Raw genomic sequence first — 14,803 nt, forward strand, 5'->3', positions numbered from 1 at the left:
TCCTCTCCTCTCCTCTCCTCTCCTCTCCTCTCCTCTCCTCTCCTCTCCTCTCCTCTCCTCTCCTCTCCTCTCCTCTCCTCTCCTCTCCTCTCCTCTCCTCTCCTCTCCTCTCCTCTCCTCTCCTCTCCTCTCCTCTCCTCTCCTCTCCTCTCCTCTCCTCTCCTCTCCTCTCCTCTCCTCTCCTCTCCTCTCCTCTCCTCTCCTCTCCTCTCCTCTCCTCTCCTCAGGAGGGATGTGCTGCAGGAATAAGGGGCAAGAGGGGAGGGAGCGTGCCTGAGGAGGGAGGTGGTTGTCTGTTAATTAGAAAGCAAGGCATCCCCCAGGAGTCTAACACTATTTTTAACCTATTTTTACTGTGATTAATTATCGGGCAATTCCAAAGCTTTCAACCAAAAAATGTGCAGTCTGTTGAATTTCCATCTCCCAGGGAAACGCGTGAATGAGTGTGTTTGGGGAAAGGACGGCTTCGTACCAGGAGGGAGCAGTCACTACAGCGCTGGGAGCTCCAAGGCATCCCTGTGCAGGAGCCTCTGTGCCTCCCCGTCAGCTGCTGGCATCTCTCCTCCCTCACCCAGCAGAGCCAGGAGGAGAGAAATAAACTAGCCACAAGCACTTAGCCCGCATTGAACCTCCCAGTGGTGTAAAAAGGAGGAAACATATTTCAAGCCTGATATCCCGGAGGAAGCGGGTCTGTGCGAAGACATTACCTGCAGGTGTCTGAGCAGCAGGTGTGTCTGTCAGTCCCAGGAAATGGGATTTCAGATATTTCAGGGCCCCTTTTTCTGCCCATTTGGCTGAAAGTTGAAGTCTTGTCAGCGGGAAATGAGGGCAGGACTGGGGCAAGCTGGGGGCCATGCAGAGAGGCAGCAGCTCTGGTGGTGGCTCCCGTGCTTCAACCCTTTTGGGGCAAGTCCTGGGGAAGGCAGGCCTGACTCTCGCTGCTTTGAGAACAGCTTATTTCAAATCCCTTGGCAATCCATTAGCTAATTAAAAACACGAGAGGCTGCTAAAAGCCTGTGCACGAGGACACGCCGGGTGTATTGTGCAGGGGGGGGACGTGTCCCCAGAGGCTCCCCTGGCTGTCCCCAGCCCCAGAGCCCCCAGCCCCTGGGCAGCACACGTGCAGGAGGGCTGCCATCGCTCTGTAGGCGGCACGGCCAGAGAGGCAGCTTTATACACCACCTGCCTTCCCAGCTATCTTCTAGAAACTCAGACGGCTTGGCCACGGGCTGAAAGGCAGCGAGGGACCCTGCCCACCGGGTGCTGATGGCACCTTGCAGTGTCCGAGCAGCCTGGGGTAGGGCGGCCCTGTATTCAGGGCTTGCCACTCGGGGTGAATTTCCGTCCCTGTTGTGCTGCGTTTTTATCACCTAACCTTGTTTGCCTGCAGCAGGGCAGAGCAGAGAGAACTTTGTCTTCCCCTCCACAGAAATCACTGCAGCATTACCCCAAGGGTCCCGGGGGATGCTTCAGAAAGGGGGCCTTGGGGCCACTCCCCTTGCTCCCACGGGGCCCCGATGACACCACGGTGGTGGCAGTGACACAGGGGCACCAGCACCTGGCGTAAGTGCTCAGGAGGTCAGCGGGTGCCGTGTTTCCCCCTCCTGCCCCCAGGTTTTCCATTTTCTTTGGGCTTTTCCCACCGTGCTGCTGGCAGAGGGACACCCCAAGATTCAGTGAGCAATTTCCCAGCAGAGCCGTGTCCCCACACGGTGGCAGCCTTTCCTGTGCTCCGGAGAACCAAAGGACTCCCTTGGGCCCCCAGTTTTCGGACTGTGCCCCAGGGAGACCAAAGACACGGGCACAGGGCTAGCGGGCAGATGGGTGCCATGACGGTGGCACGGAAAACCATAATTCTGGCATTTCGTCATTTCCGATTGATTAGCAAATTAAACAGAATTACACAGAGATTGGGAGAGAGTAGTCTGGAAGTTTACCAGTATTTCTTCCTTATTTCTTCAAAGCAAAAGCAAATTTGGTTGCGTATAACCGAGCCCCCATCTCCTTGGCATCATCATCAAGAGCGGGTGCTACCGCCTTTGGCAGCAGCACGAGGCTCTGAACACCTCCAGATAACCCGGTAGTCCCTCGAAGGCATGTGACAGTGACACACTGAGCACACCCCCGCCTCTTATTGCTGCACGTGGATTTGGAAGATGCAGCCGGGGAGAGATTGCGATGACGGGGGCTCTGCCCCCCCCTCCGAAGCAGGACTTTGTCCCTCCGGTGTGACCTCGTGCCAGGACGGGCTTGGAAAAATACCTGCTGGCGTGAGACGAGCGGGTGGCTGCTGGGGGCCTCCTTCCCCAGCCCCCGGCCCAGCCACGGGGCTTTCCCCCAGGCCATGCAGGAGGGTCTGTGCCCAGCCCACACAGCAGGGGGGCAGCCTGTCCTAGCTCGGGGTGAGGTGGCTGGCGCTTACGTGGCATTTTGGTGGAAAAATGTGAGGTTGGGACATTGCACAGGTGTCCGTGGTGTATCTTAGAGTGTGGCACAAGCCGGGTGAAAACGGACGGTGCAGTAGGTGTTGGGGGATTTAGCACAGGGGCTCTTTGGGATCCAGCCACAAATGAGCAGTGCTGTGCCCGTTCCCACTACCAAACCACAGCAGAGCAAAGAGAAGATCTACCCAAAGAGCAGTGACAGGAGTAGAGAGGCCCAAGGGCCACCAGCTGGTACCTGCCAATGGACCTCATGCAACCTCCTGGGGGGCTCGGGGACAGCATGCTCTCGTGTGTGGGGAAGGGAACATCCTGGGGGAGCAAGAGTCCGGCTGGCAGATGGGTTCCTGTTGGGAAAAAGGGAATTTCTGTGCTTTGCTTTGAGGGTGTTCTCTGTAGACACTTTGGCTGACCAAGGGCATCCGTGTAGTAAAGTTAGAGTTACCTGGGTACGCGTGTACTCAGTGCACACAAAACTTTGCGTCTCTGACATATCTGCACACATGCAGTTTTGTTTCCTTGGTGCCTTAAATGTTCAGCTCGGAGATGCTGTACCAAAGGACGTTCATATATTCAGCAATCTCCTCTCGGAAAGAAAAAAGCAGCCGGAACAAGCAATGGCTGCGTTTCTGATCTCTGAAATCAGGCAGCTCCGGGTGCCTGCTTGCTCAGGAGCCCCGAGGTTGGCCAAGAGATGGCAGCAGCCCCATGTCTTTGGGATTTAATCGCTCTTCTCTGCTTTGAAGGAAACACCAAACCGAAAGGTCACGCTCGGTATTTTTCTGGGCATCTCCTGTGTATTCCTCCAGAGATGTTTCTCTTCCTCCCCGCCTCCCAGCAGCAATTATTTCAGTTTTCTTTTTCCTTTTCTCGTTGACGGTGCTCTCGGAAGGAAGCTGAGCAGCGCCATTGCCCGCGCTTTCTCCTTTTCCCCTCGACGGGGGCTGATGCCAGCCCCTTGCCCCAGGACTCCACGTGCTGCTGCAGGGAAATAACCCCTGGAAAAGTCGCTGGGAACCCAAATCCTGCTCCCACCTCTGACATCCCTTGAGCAGGCGTTGGAGCAGGCGACCCCAGAGCTCCCTTCCCAGCTCACCCATCCAGTGATTCTGCAATAAAAAGGGTGATTTGCCCTCCCCACATGCAGGCCATTCCCGAGCAGGAGGCTCTGGACCCTTTTGTTCCTCTGGGGAACACCCGGCTGAGGTCTGGCAGGGGATTTGGCTCTGCTGGTGTATATCTTGAGATAAACCCACCGGGCGCCGCCAGCAGTACTCCGAGGTGAGCTGTGAGGACCTCTGAGAGAAGCCTGCTTAATAGTTTTCAGCACTGCCTGAGGAAGGTCTGGGTTTTAATTTCCTGCTTTTTTTTGTTGTTTGTTTTTACTTAAGGAGAAGTATTCGGGCCGCCTCTCTTTGTCTCTGCTGGTTTTGCTCTGAGGCTCCTTGGGTGTTACAGAGGATGTGCATGCTGAACCCTCTCCCGCTGCAAACAAAGCATGTCAAACCCTTCTCCACGATGCTGGCTTTCCGAAGCGTTCATTAGCAGCCTGACCTTTCTTCTCTGATAATTTATGAACTACTTCCAAACAGCCCACAAAATAGTAACACAGAATGCTTGACTTAAATTTATGTGCCTCAGTGGTCCTTAGGGGTGAGGAAAGCTATGCGTGGCCCTGTTTCAATATCTGGAAGTGGCAGCATTTTGCCTGTGAGGTCCACGATGCCAGAATATACAGCTCTGTGTGACTGAAACCGGGGGCACCACTGGCTCACTCGGATCCATGGCATTTTGGCTTTGCCCGCTGACTTCTGCTTCTCACTGATTTTCAGCGTGGCAGCTGAAGGTCCCACCTGGCCGTAATGCAAAACACACGCCCTGTCACGTCAGCGTGGAGAAAACGGAACACAAGGAGCTTCGTTAGTGGTGGCAGAGGGGCTCGGTGGAGTCTGCAAAAGGATTTTGTAAAGAAAAGTGATTGTTGAGGATTTTTGCTAGGCAGGAGCTCCTCCAGGAGCAGACACCAGAGGTGACACCCTGGGGTAAGCCTCCCAGCCTGGCTTTGCTCGTCCTGGCACCAGCAATGCCCCGTCATTTTAACTCATCACGGAAGGGAGCACAGGGTAAGAGAGGTACAGACTGGCCTGTACAGAGAACCCAAATAAGCAATGGTGCCAGTGGGCGAACCAGTGCAGCTGGCTGCAAGATCGATTTCCATCTTCCTAGGAAGGAGCAGCCCTCCTGCACCTCCTCGGGGTCAGACAGATAGCTCTGAAACAAAGTCTCCAGCTAAAGTAATACCCACAGGTTGACTCATTTCTGGTTCAGTAACACAAACTTGAAGGGAAAAAAAAAAGGGAAAAAAAAAAAAAAAAAGACCAAACAAAACCTAGAGGCAGTATGCATTTTCATCTGGTTCAATAAGATAAAAGTGCAGAAGCTGCCCTAGAAATAATCATAAGTGCTCTCCAACTGCGTGCAGCAGAAATCAGCGTGGGATCGGTTTGCATCTGTACGGCCCTGCTCTCCCTCCCTGGAGCTGATGCTTGGAGTGTGCTGGTGGTGGGGTCGGCACTGTTAATTTAAGCTTCTCGTTCAGATTCATGCCTGGTTAATTGCAGAAGGCAGCCTAGCCGTGCGGCTGGCACATTTGGGCTGTTAGCTGAGCAGCTGAAAATGCATTGATTCAGTCAAGAGATGAAAAACAAAACAAAAGAAAACAAAACAAAAGAAAACAAAACAAGAAAACAGAGCCTGACAGTGTTTTACCTGTAAATTTTGGAGTAAGACGGAGGGCATAAATGGAAAGAAAAATGCATAGCCATAGAGCTTGTGGTTTCTTTTCCACAGGCCTTGCACTGCCAGCTGCTGCAGGAAGGGTTTGCATGCACAGATGCTCTGGAGAGAGGCCGTCAGCCTGTTGGAGAACCATGTTGGAAAACCATGTTGGAAAACCCTCTCCCTGTGCTCTGCCACATACCCCTCACACTGCTCGGGGCACAGAGGAGACACTCACTGCCTGTTTGCACCGCAGAATAAAGTCCCCCAGAGAATCAGATGCAAACTCATGTCTCTCAAGCATCTGAGGTGAAGTGCTTTCTTTACCTTGGAAAAGAACCAGACAATGAGGCCTCCAGCATATTTTGCTGTAGCTGCAATGTCTCAGGACACAGCCAGGTCAAAGGTTTGTAGACAGAGGTAATATTTTTCATTATGTCCACTCGCAGAGCTGGAAAAATTGGAGGAGCTTTTGGGCACAGAAGCTAATCTACAAGTCACTGAGGGCTTTGAGAGATGAGCCTTGACCAGGGTTGTTACGGTGGGTTAGACATTACCCCCCCTTTTTTTTTTTTAATTAAAAAGTGCTCTGTTGATGCACAATACACAGATCCTGGGTCTGCTTTCAGCCTGGAAGTGCTGGGCAGAGCAACCCAGGAGCCCAGGTGGCTGTGAGATCCCTGGATGGCCAGAGTCAGATTAAATTAAATGTGCCAGATTAAATTAACAATAAGCCAGGCACACCTGGGCCAGCCATCATTTGGGTCGTTTTCTGTCCCCTCATGTGTGGCACCCCTGGGAGGGGGGCAGGTGCCCTGCTCTCTTTCTGTCCTGAGAGTGGTGATGAGCCCAAGCGTCCCCCTCCATTAGATGGCAGCCCCAGGAGGACTGGTGAAACTCTGTGCCTGGAGGATGGGTTTCGTGGTATTTTGGACCTGGTAGGTGGGTGCCCTGGGGAAAAGTCGGGGTAGCACCTACTCACATGGCGGGGACAGGACTGCTGACAAGTCCTGGTGGGGAGACAAATCTCTTGGACAAAGTCCCTCTAGCTGGAAATTCAGAGAGTCCTCAGGGAAAGCCCAAACTATCCCCAGCAGTGAAGAAGAGGTCCCAGGGCAGAAGACAAGGTTGTGCCCGAGTGGAAAACCCCTGCTTTCCCCAAGGGAAGGACTTGTTCCTTCAGTGCTTCCTTCAGTTTCCTTCAGGTGCCAGGCTGGAGCGCCGCTGCCTCGTGGGTGCAGACTACAGTCTGTTGTGGTTCTCTGTTTATGCATGTTGCTTTCAGAGTATGGAGGGTCCCCTTTCCAGCCCTGCCGGGAGAAGAAAGATGCCAAACCCCGGTGCTGCTCGTGCGCTCACAGGGCCCGGATTGTCCCCAGATATGACATCAGGTCACCCATCAGGCACTCCCAGGTGCGGGAGGCAAGGCTAAGCTTTAGCCATGTATCTGCAGAGCCCTGCCCAGCCACAATTTCCCATTTTCCCCAGGGCATCTCTGCCCCCGAGTGCTGCCAGGGCTCCGTCTGCCTGTGCATGCCCTGTGGGTTATGGCTGCGCCCGTGGTGGGACTACGTGGTGGGAGCTGCCAGGCACAGCATTGCAGAGCAGTGGCGGGACACTGTCTGTCTGGAAAGTGGAAAGCCTTCCCTCCAGAAACGTATGGGGTGGAGGTGTATGGGAGCCAAGGGAAATAGGAGGGCACTGAACAGCAACTGGCCTCGTGTTAGTTCCAGCTGAATCAAGGCAAGAAAATAGCCCTGCAGGCAGTGCTGTTTATTAAAGCTTCTAATCTCGAACAAATACGTCCAGGTTGCAACAGGAAGCCAAGAAACACGTCCCTCTTACCAAAAACAGAGCGGTCTGGTGACCTTTTGGTGAGCCTGTCTTCATGCAGTTGTACTTTCTGTTGGTCGGTAGCCATACAAGACACCTGGCTCTTCCTTTTCCTCGTGTCTGAGACAGCATCTCTCCGTCAAGACAATAAGCAGTTGTTTCCTCCCCCTTCTTTCCCCTCCCCGAGTGGCTGGGCTCGGCTGGTTCTCAGGACACGTCCCCGCTGACTGCTAAGGGGTGACAAAGCCGTATTGTTTTTCAGCTGAGGAGAGAGCAACGAGCGCACCTTCGCCAGCACCGAGCTGCTGACACGAATCAGGCGATCTCTTTACCCCAGTCCGTGCGGGTACAGTGACACCGCCGTGCCGGGAGGACTGCGGGACCCGGCAGGCACAAACAGATCCCGCTAAGCCTTGCCAAATGCCAGGGCCCCCAGTCGGAGCTTCCCCGCTTTAGCTGCAGCCGAAAATAGCCCTCCTTTCCAAACGACGGCCCTGCCTGGGTACGTGGTGTGCCCATGGTGCATGATGAGGGGGTTATTTATTGTCAGCGTGCCGTGAATAGGGCCTGGCGGGGAGAGGGAGGGCGGCAAAGCTTATTCCTGGGACTTTTAACACCTGTTACTGAGGTAACCATTGCGCACGCACGCACCAGAGATGTCTGGAGTCATCAAGGTCTTCTGTAACACTTCCAAGCAATGTCCTTCCCGCGCCCGCAAGCTCGCTGGCTGCCACCGACCCTGGCTGGCTTTCAGCTCTCCTGATGGACCCTGGTTGTACATTTACCCTGCGTGCAGTTTGCTCTTGCTTGGCAACAATGCTCCCCTCTGCATTTAGGAGGCCGGCAGTAACGTGAGATTGCTGGCTCTTGTCCTATAAGAGTCAAAGCCACGGGCAAAATGCAGAAGATTGGGCAGGTAAAGCAGCGGCTGTGAAGCTGGAGACCTGTCCTACCGCTGCCCTTAGGAACAGGGCAGGGATGTGACCACAAGGGTCACCCCGTCCAGTCCCCTGCTGTTATGAGCCACCACATAAAAGCCCATCCTGCCCAGCAGGGTTCACAGAGTATTTTTTCCCCTTGCCTCACTGAACCGTGGACCACAAAGCACTTCCTGACCACCCTTGAAGCCAACTTGGATCTCTAGGGCACAAGATCAAAGGACACAAACTGCTACGCTGCACGGTGACGGCAGGCGAGCTCCGGGGTCTTGCCAGCATCCCAGCAGCTTGGCAGGAGAAGGATGTTAGTGAGATGAACATGCAGGGAGAAATCTGCAGAGGACAAACCCTGGGAAACCTGCTCTTGGGTTGCTCATGTGTTTTGGAAGTCTCTGAGAACTGTGGGGCAGCTGGAACAAGAAGTGCAATGCACAGCTAAGAAAGGGCTTGGTGTCAGTTTGTGAACGGTGAGCCCCACGACCCATGTATTTTCCAGTCCCTTTGCTTGCTCTTTGCTGGGATGTAGGGATAGGATTCAGCTCACCTAACTTCTGAGGTCTACAGAGTAGACGTCTCAGTCTAAGCTCACAATGGAGACAAATAGCCACTTAATGGGCACTCTTCATATAAGCCATCTCCATCAGAAAGAGAGGTATCGCTGCCAGAATGGGCTACATCCATTGCCTAGGAGGCACGCTCAGGCAAAGATATTTGCGTTGCAGACATCTACATCTCAGCAGCTGAATCTGATCCAAAACACCTACCTGGCGCTGAGGAAGAACCAAGTTCAGAAGACGTGCTGGAGGACGAGGCTAGAGCGTACTTTGTTTTTCATCTGTGCCCCTTGATCCCTTCCTGCCAAGTGAGTGAGAGCTGGGCTCTCCCTCTTCACAGCATCAGCTGGAGCTCAGCTGGAAGGTATGCCCAAGCACAGCCTCATATGGAGCCCCTGTGGTGGTGGAGAAAGCTGTAACAGAAATACAGAAATATATATACTTTTTTTTTTTTTTTGAGCATTATTTCCTACCATGGAGAAACAAATCTGGACTTGGAAATGGGGTTGGACACATTGTTCTGGTCTTGAAATGGTCTCAGAGTAAATGAGTGCATTTAGAGTCGTAAGTCCTCTGTGTTTCTCGCTTTAATCACAGTCTAAGGTTACCTTGTGCTTTCCAAGTGAAAGACATTGGCTCAGGTTTGCTGGAGACTTGGCCCCGGTTTGACTGAAAGATCTGTGAACCTCCCCAAACCTTCAGTTTTGGCTCGCTCATTTTATAGGCTTATGATGAAGCGCAAGAAATTCATTGCTGCATTTTGACGTGCATCTCATTTACGTCAGTGCAAAGTTTGCAAACGTGGATCTAAAACACTGGCGCTGGTGTGGAAGCACTCTGCAGTCCCTTCGTCTGTAATTCTCATCATTAAAGAGAACCTGACTCCGGGTTTTCAATTTCATCTTGGATCTCCTTTTCCCAGATGGTTTAAAGCACGTATTTCCATAGGAAAGACACCTTCCTTCTTTGGTCAGAGGCTTGTTCAAGACTTTCTGAGTGATGGCCACAAACCCACAGTCTCCCAAGTTGGAGAAGAAGGGGAAATGTAGGAGACTGCACTGTACTGACCAAAGTAGCCTTCAGGGAAGCAAACAGCAGGTTGGAAGCAAAGGCCAAAGCAGCTGAACACATGACTGGGACCTCTTGTCCATGAAGAGTTTTATTCAGGTAAGGATGGGAAGTGTTTGTGCTCTTGAAGTGAGCTCTGGATCCTGCCACCACAGGACAACTCCAAATATCTCCTGGGCTTGCTGTTAATGTCAACGCACAAGGAATAATTGCTCCCTGTGGGTATAGTTAACCAGTGTGTCCTTGACCAGGAGTACTTCAAAGTCCTGCTGAAAGGCATTCTGCAAAGGCTTCAGATGCTTTTGTCTTCTTGATAGATTGCTGGGGTCTTTACACATTGGGAAAAACAAGCCAGTGTCATATAAACTCAGTATGTGCTCCATGGCTGAAGTTTCTATTTTAGTGGTCTATTAAAATCCTGCCCTATTCAGCTGCACACCTTTGTCATCATTATCCATGTCACTGTATTTTCAACAGCATTCTCCAAATGGGGACCTCCAAGTTTCTCAATACTCCCCAGACATTTCTTTATTTTTTCACTTGCACTTTTGAAACAGAGAAATATGACCCAAAATGATCAAATCTAGACCAGCTGAGCCAATTAGACATTCAGTTCAAAGCAACCTTTTTGTGCAAATGTCAAGCAGAAAGACGGTTTTGCAAAATTCTTGCCAAACTTGAACTCAAAGCAGTGGAATTGGTATGTGCAGACCTAATTCTTGCCTGTTTGCATCACCTGCCACATGGTGCAAAGGCATGCATTGGATCAAAGACTTTTGACACATCTCAGTCACACCTGGAAACAGGCTTAAAAAGAGATGGATCTTGATCCTGTAAAGCCGTTTTGATTAGGGTTTCATTCAACCAACGACTACTGAGATCCAGGAGGCAGGTGGGCTCTTTGGCCACTTGCAGATGTGATGAGGAACATGGTGGCTTTGTGTCTCCCATGGATGCCAGAGAGACCTCCTGAGACATTGCCTTAATTCCCTCGAATGGCTTTGGCAGGCACGGGTCAAATCGCTTAAAATGAAGAACCTCCAAAGAAGTGAGGCATGATGCCATCCCTACAGGGCAGTATTTTGAATGATGAGCAGCCAGAAAGTGGCAAAGAACAGATAAGTGGGAATAAAAATCAACAGATGAATGGGAAAAAGAAATGTGAGTTAGACTGGTTTAGAGGAGACCGGAGGCACAATCTGGGTTTAGATGTGTTTGTGCACACACGGGAAGAATCTGTATCACTAATAAAATAGGAATTGCTGCTGTATCAAGACATTATCACAGTGGCTGTGGAGAAGTGAGGCTGCATACCGTAATAGGCTTGGGAGGTTTATTTCGTGGCTTGCAGATGAGGGACTATTGACACAAACCTAGAATTGGTACCTCTTTTAGAAAATTACCATTACGAGAAGACTCATTAGAGATAATATTCTCATTTCCTTTCTAGCAGCAAGTCTGCCAACTAAAATAAACAGTAGGATGCTTTTCACTGATAGGAAAAGACATATTCCTGTGTTATACTCTAGAAGAGTAATATATATTCATTTTTCAAAGCAACACAGGTCATTTATCAGCATTGTAGCTTTATCACTGGCAAGATTTTATTTAGCATGTGTGCACAGTGCAGCCTTAGGTCTTGACGTGAGTCCTACACTGGACAGGTTGGGGCTTTCATTTTGGTTTTGAGCCATGCTCTGCAAGAGTACCCTCCTTTCAGGTCCAGTTACAAACCCTGGAGTTGCTTTAGCCTCACAAAAGGGTTAGCTCATAAAGGTTAAGTAAGCCTGCGATCAGAATCACGTGAGTCTGGGCCAAGTTTAAGAAACCTCTCAGCCTCTTAGGAAAGCAATATTGCTTTAGGTCAAGCCAGGCAAAAGGTCCATAAATGTTTCTGACTGAGACAAAGTGAAAAGTAAGGGAGGCGTGCCAAATCCCAGTGCCCATTGCCCATGTTTTGTACAGCTTTGGTCACTGCAGTTCATCTTAAAATGAGGATGTTTATTTCTCAGTGGTGTAACTCAGCTTTGCCAATGGGATTTTGGAGAGACTTTAGAGGACTAAAGCTTCTCCCTTGGCCAGCAGTCCGTTCTGCCTGGCTCTGGCCCAGGACAACTCTTCTTGTCCCAGTTAGAAAATCGCCTTGCCCTAAGGCGAGAGATGTTTTCATTGCTTTCCTCACGCTACGGTGCCCTGAGAGCACATGTAATGAGATAACATTGTGTTCGCGCTAAAAAATGCCCCTAATTCCTGTGCTGTGAATCTGTGACAACTTACCCAAGAGTGCGTGCTTTTTTTCAGGAGAAAAACAGCGCTGACCCTGGCTGGGGACCATCCACCTAGCTTGTGTGAGCAGCAACAGAAAGCTGGGAGCAGGCAGAACTTCTTGGTCCACCATTAATCATGGAGAGGGTGCAGGTCCCCAGGGGCCACCCCGCTGGCTGCTCCTTCCCCAGATCACACACGACTGGCACCACTGGGGTCTGTGGGTATGGCCACATGGCCGATGCCTCCTCCTTGCATGGGAAGGGCTGTGGGATGGGGCTAAGCCAGCCACACCGTTGTCATTTGGTGCTTGAGGCAGGTCACTCGGTGCAGGTGTTCGTGTGTGCAGATGTCATGCGGGAGTGTCTGGAGATCCCTGCGGGGACAGGGGCAAGGTTGGCTCAGCTAAGCTTGCTGTGGTGGTTTTACCCCGCTAGGCAGCTGAGCTCCACCGCAACCACTGTCTTCTTCCCCCTTCTCAAAGGAAAAGGGGGAGAACATCCTATGGAAAAGGCTCAAGGGTTGAGATAAGGACAGTGAAATCATTCACCAGTTATCGTGACGGGCAAAACAGACTCAGCATTAGGGAGATTAATATAATTTATTGCCTATCACTAGCAGATGAGAGTAAAAGCAAACTAAAAACACTTCTCCCCCATCTGCCACCATCCACCTCCTCCCCCTGAGCGGCACAGGGGAATTGGGGAATGGGGTCTGTGGTCAGTCTATAGCATTTTGTCTCCGCCGCTCCCTCACGGTCCCTCTCTGCCCCTGCTCCACGCGGGGTCCCTCCCACGGGATGCCGTCCTTCCCGAACTGAGCCTGCGGGGGCTGCCCACAGGCAGCAGCTCTTCCAGCACTGCTCCCACACGGCTCCGTACCACGGGGTCCATCCATCCCCCAGGAGCAAACTGCTCCAGCACGGGTCCCCCACGGGCGGGCGGCAGCTCCCCCCAGACCCCCTGCTCCTGCGTGGGCTCCTCTCCACGGGCTGCAGCTCCGGCCCGGGGCCTGCTCCTGCGGGGGCTCTCCATGGGCCGCAGCCTCCTCCAGGCCACATCCACCTGCTCCACGTGGGCTCCTCCACGGGCTGCAGCGTGGAGATCTGCTCCGTGTGGGACCCATGGGCTGCAGGGGGACAGCCTGCTCCACCGGGGGCCTCTCCCTGCACAGGCCGCAGGGGAACTGCTGCTGCCTGCCTGGAGCACCTCCTGCCCTCCTGCTGCACTCACCTGGGGGGCTGCAGGGCTGGGTTTCTCACGTTCTCACCCCTCTCTCCCAGCTGGTGGCTCCTGTTCAAATCCCACTCCCCATGTGAAGCCCAGAACAGGCCACCCTCCTCTGCGGGCATCTCTCAAGGGCACCTGCGTGCTCCTGAAGCAGGGCCAGTGCCCCATTCCCAGGGCTCTTGCACAGCTTCTGCCTACGCTCTGCTAAGGCAAACCTTCCAAGGAAATGTGGGAAGAGGTTTTGCCTGGCTGGAGGCAAGAGTACAAGGTCTTGGGGATTTGGCTTCCTTGAGGGAGAGAGAGTGTTTTTATTGGTGTCCCTACGCTGGATCCTCTTGCTAGTTTAAAGAAGGTATTTCAAACTAATGAGGGTTCCTGCTTTACTTCAGCTAGCTGACACATCTCATCCTCTCTCGTCCTCCCCAGGGAAGCATGCTGCCCCCCCTGCAGAAAGCTGCGCTGTGGCCTCCTTTCCATCTGCACTGTTAAGGGGGGCCACGACTCACTGGAAGTCTTTATAAGGATTCCCGTGAAGAATAAATCAAAACAACATAATCAGACCTAAAATTAATTGCTTTTCCATCTGCTGAAAGTTAAGAATCCAAAACAGCAACCTCTGTCATTAATCAGTCTGTTTTCTATCTGCTTTTGACCCTCACCTGGTTTATTTAAAAATAAAATACAGGCAAGTGTTTTGATTATCTATTGTTGAGAGACGATTAACTCAAGGAAACGCTTGCAGTGGAAGGAAATTTAAGTCAGGTCTGATTTAACCTCGGGACAGAGCTAGGAGCGGTCGGAGCACCTGCAGGAGGGCGGTGGCTGAGCATCGCCCCGAGGGCTGCCCGGCGAGGAGCCACTCCTTGCCTCTCCCCACCTGGCTGGTCCAGCACAAAAAGGGTTTGATGCCAGCTGTATTTCCCTGGTGGGTGTCTGACAGCAATAGATTTCCCAGTTTTTCTCTGCTAATGTCTGTTGTACAGTGCTAATAACCACTGCAGTGTGAGGTGGGGTCTGAGTCCAGGGCTTTGGTCTGCTTTACTCATATTATCATAACAGAAGTCATCTGGGTAGCTTGGGCCTGAGTCAGAGGCTACCACCATTATCTACAGTTAGGGATATCCAGATCCACGCAAGAGGACTGCCTCCAAAATTCATGCCCATGTCCTGAGACAAATCCCTCCCCCACAAAACCCTGAGCCCTAACACCTGGGGGGTGTTACTGCAGCATCAGCCACCGCGTAGCAGGGCGAAGCCCCTGGTACCCCACAGGTACACCTCTGTTCAAAGGCTCACAGAAAAACCCAGCGCCGTGGCCGTCCTACCAGCCAGGCTTATCTGCTCAGCTTCCCTCCCTGCCCCCCTCTCCCAACTAAAATTAGCACTGAGCACGGAGATGGAAAGTCTCTCCAAACAAATTCTTGTGCAATCCGCAAATCTCTACCTGGGCTGATTGCTCGAGTTGCCTTATTAGCATCGCACCTGCTTTAAGCATCGCTGCTGCCAAATTAGATGGAAAAACATGCAAATGCCATGTAGCTTTCTGGCAAATTAGCATGCTTCCTGCACAAAGGTGAAGATTATTTGGAGGGGGAGAAGTACTAACATAATTTGGCTAATTACTGAAGCAAGCAAATTAGGAGAAAGGATGACTAAAAAAATGCTTAAGCATCAATCCCATCACATAGACAGACTGC

General features: G+C 52.0%; 1 long non-coding RNA gene across 4 annotated transcripts in view; it reads right to left on the reverse strand.

Annotated features, from left to right (window-relative positions):
• LOC106036150 (uncharacterized) overlaps positions 1-14,803 on the reverse strand; it is a 39,758-nt gene that overhangs the window by 3,079 nt on the left and 21,876 nt on the right. For all 4 annotated transcript variants that reach the window (XR_010825681.1, XR_010825680.1, XR_010825682.1 and 1 more), the window contains one exon: positions 8,755-8,957. This is a non-coding gene — a long non-coding RNA (uncharacterized lncRNA). The remainder of the gene's footprint in view (positions 1-8,754; positions 8,958-14,803) is intronic.

The sequence above is a fragment of the Anser cygnoides genome, chromosome 1 (assembly GCF_040182565.1).
Source record: "Anser cygnoides isolate HZ-2024a breed goose chromosome 1, Taihu_goose_T2T_genome, whole genome shotgun sequence".
NCBI lineage: Eukaryota > Metazoa > Chordata > Aves > Anseriformes > Anatidae > Anser > Anser cygnoides.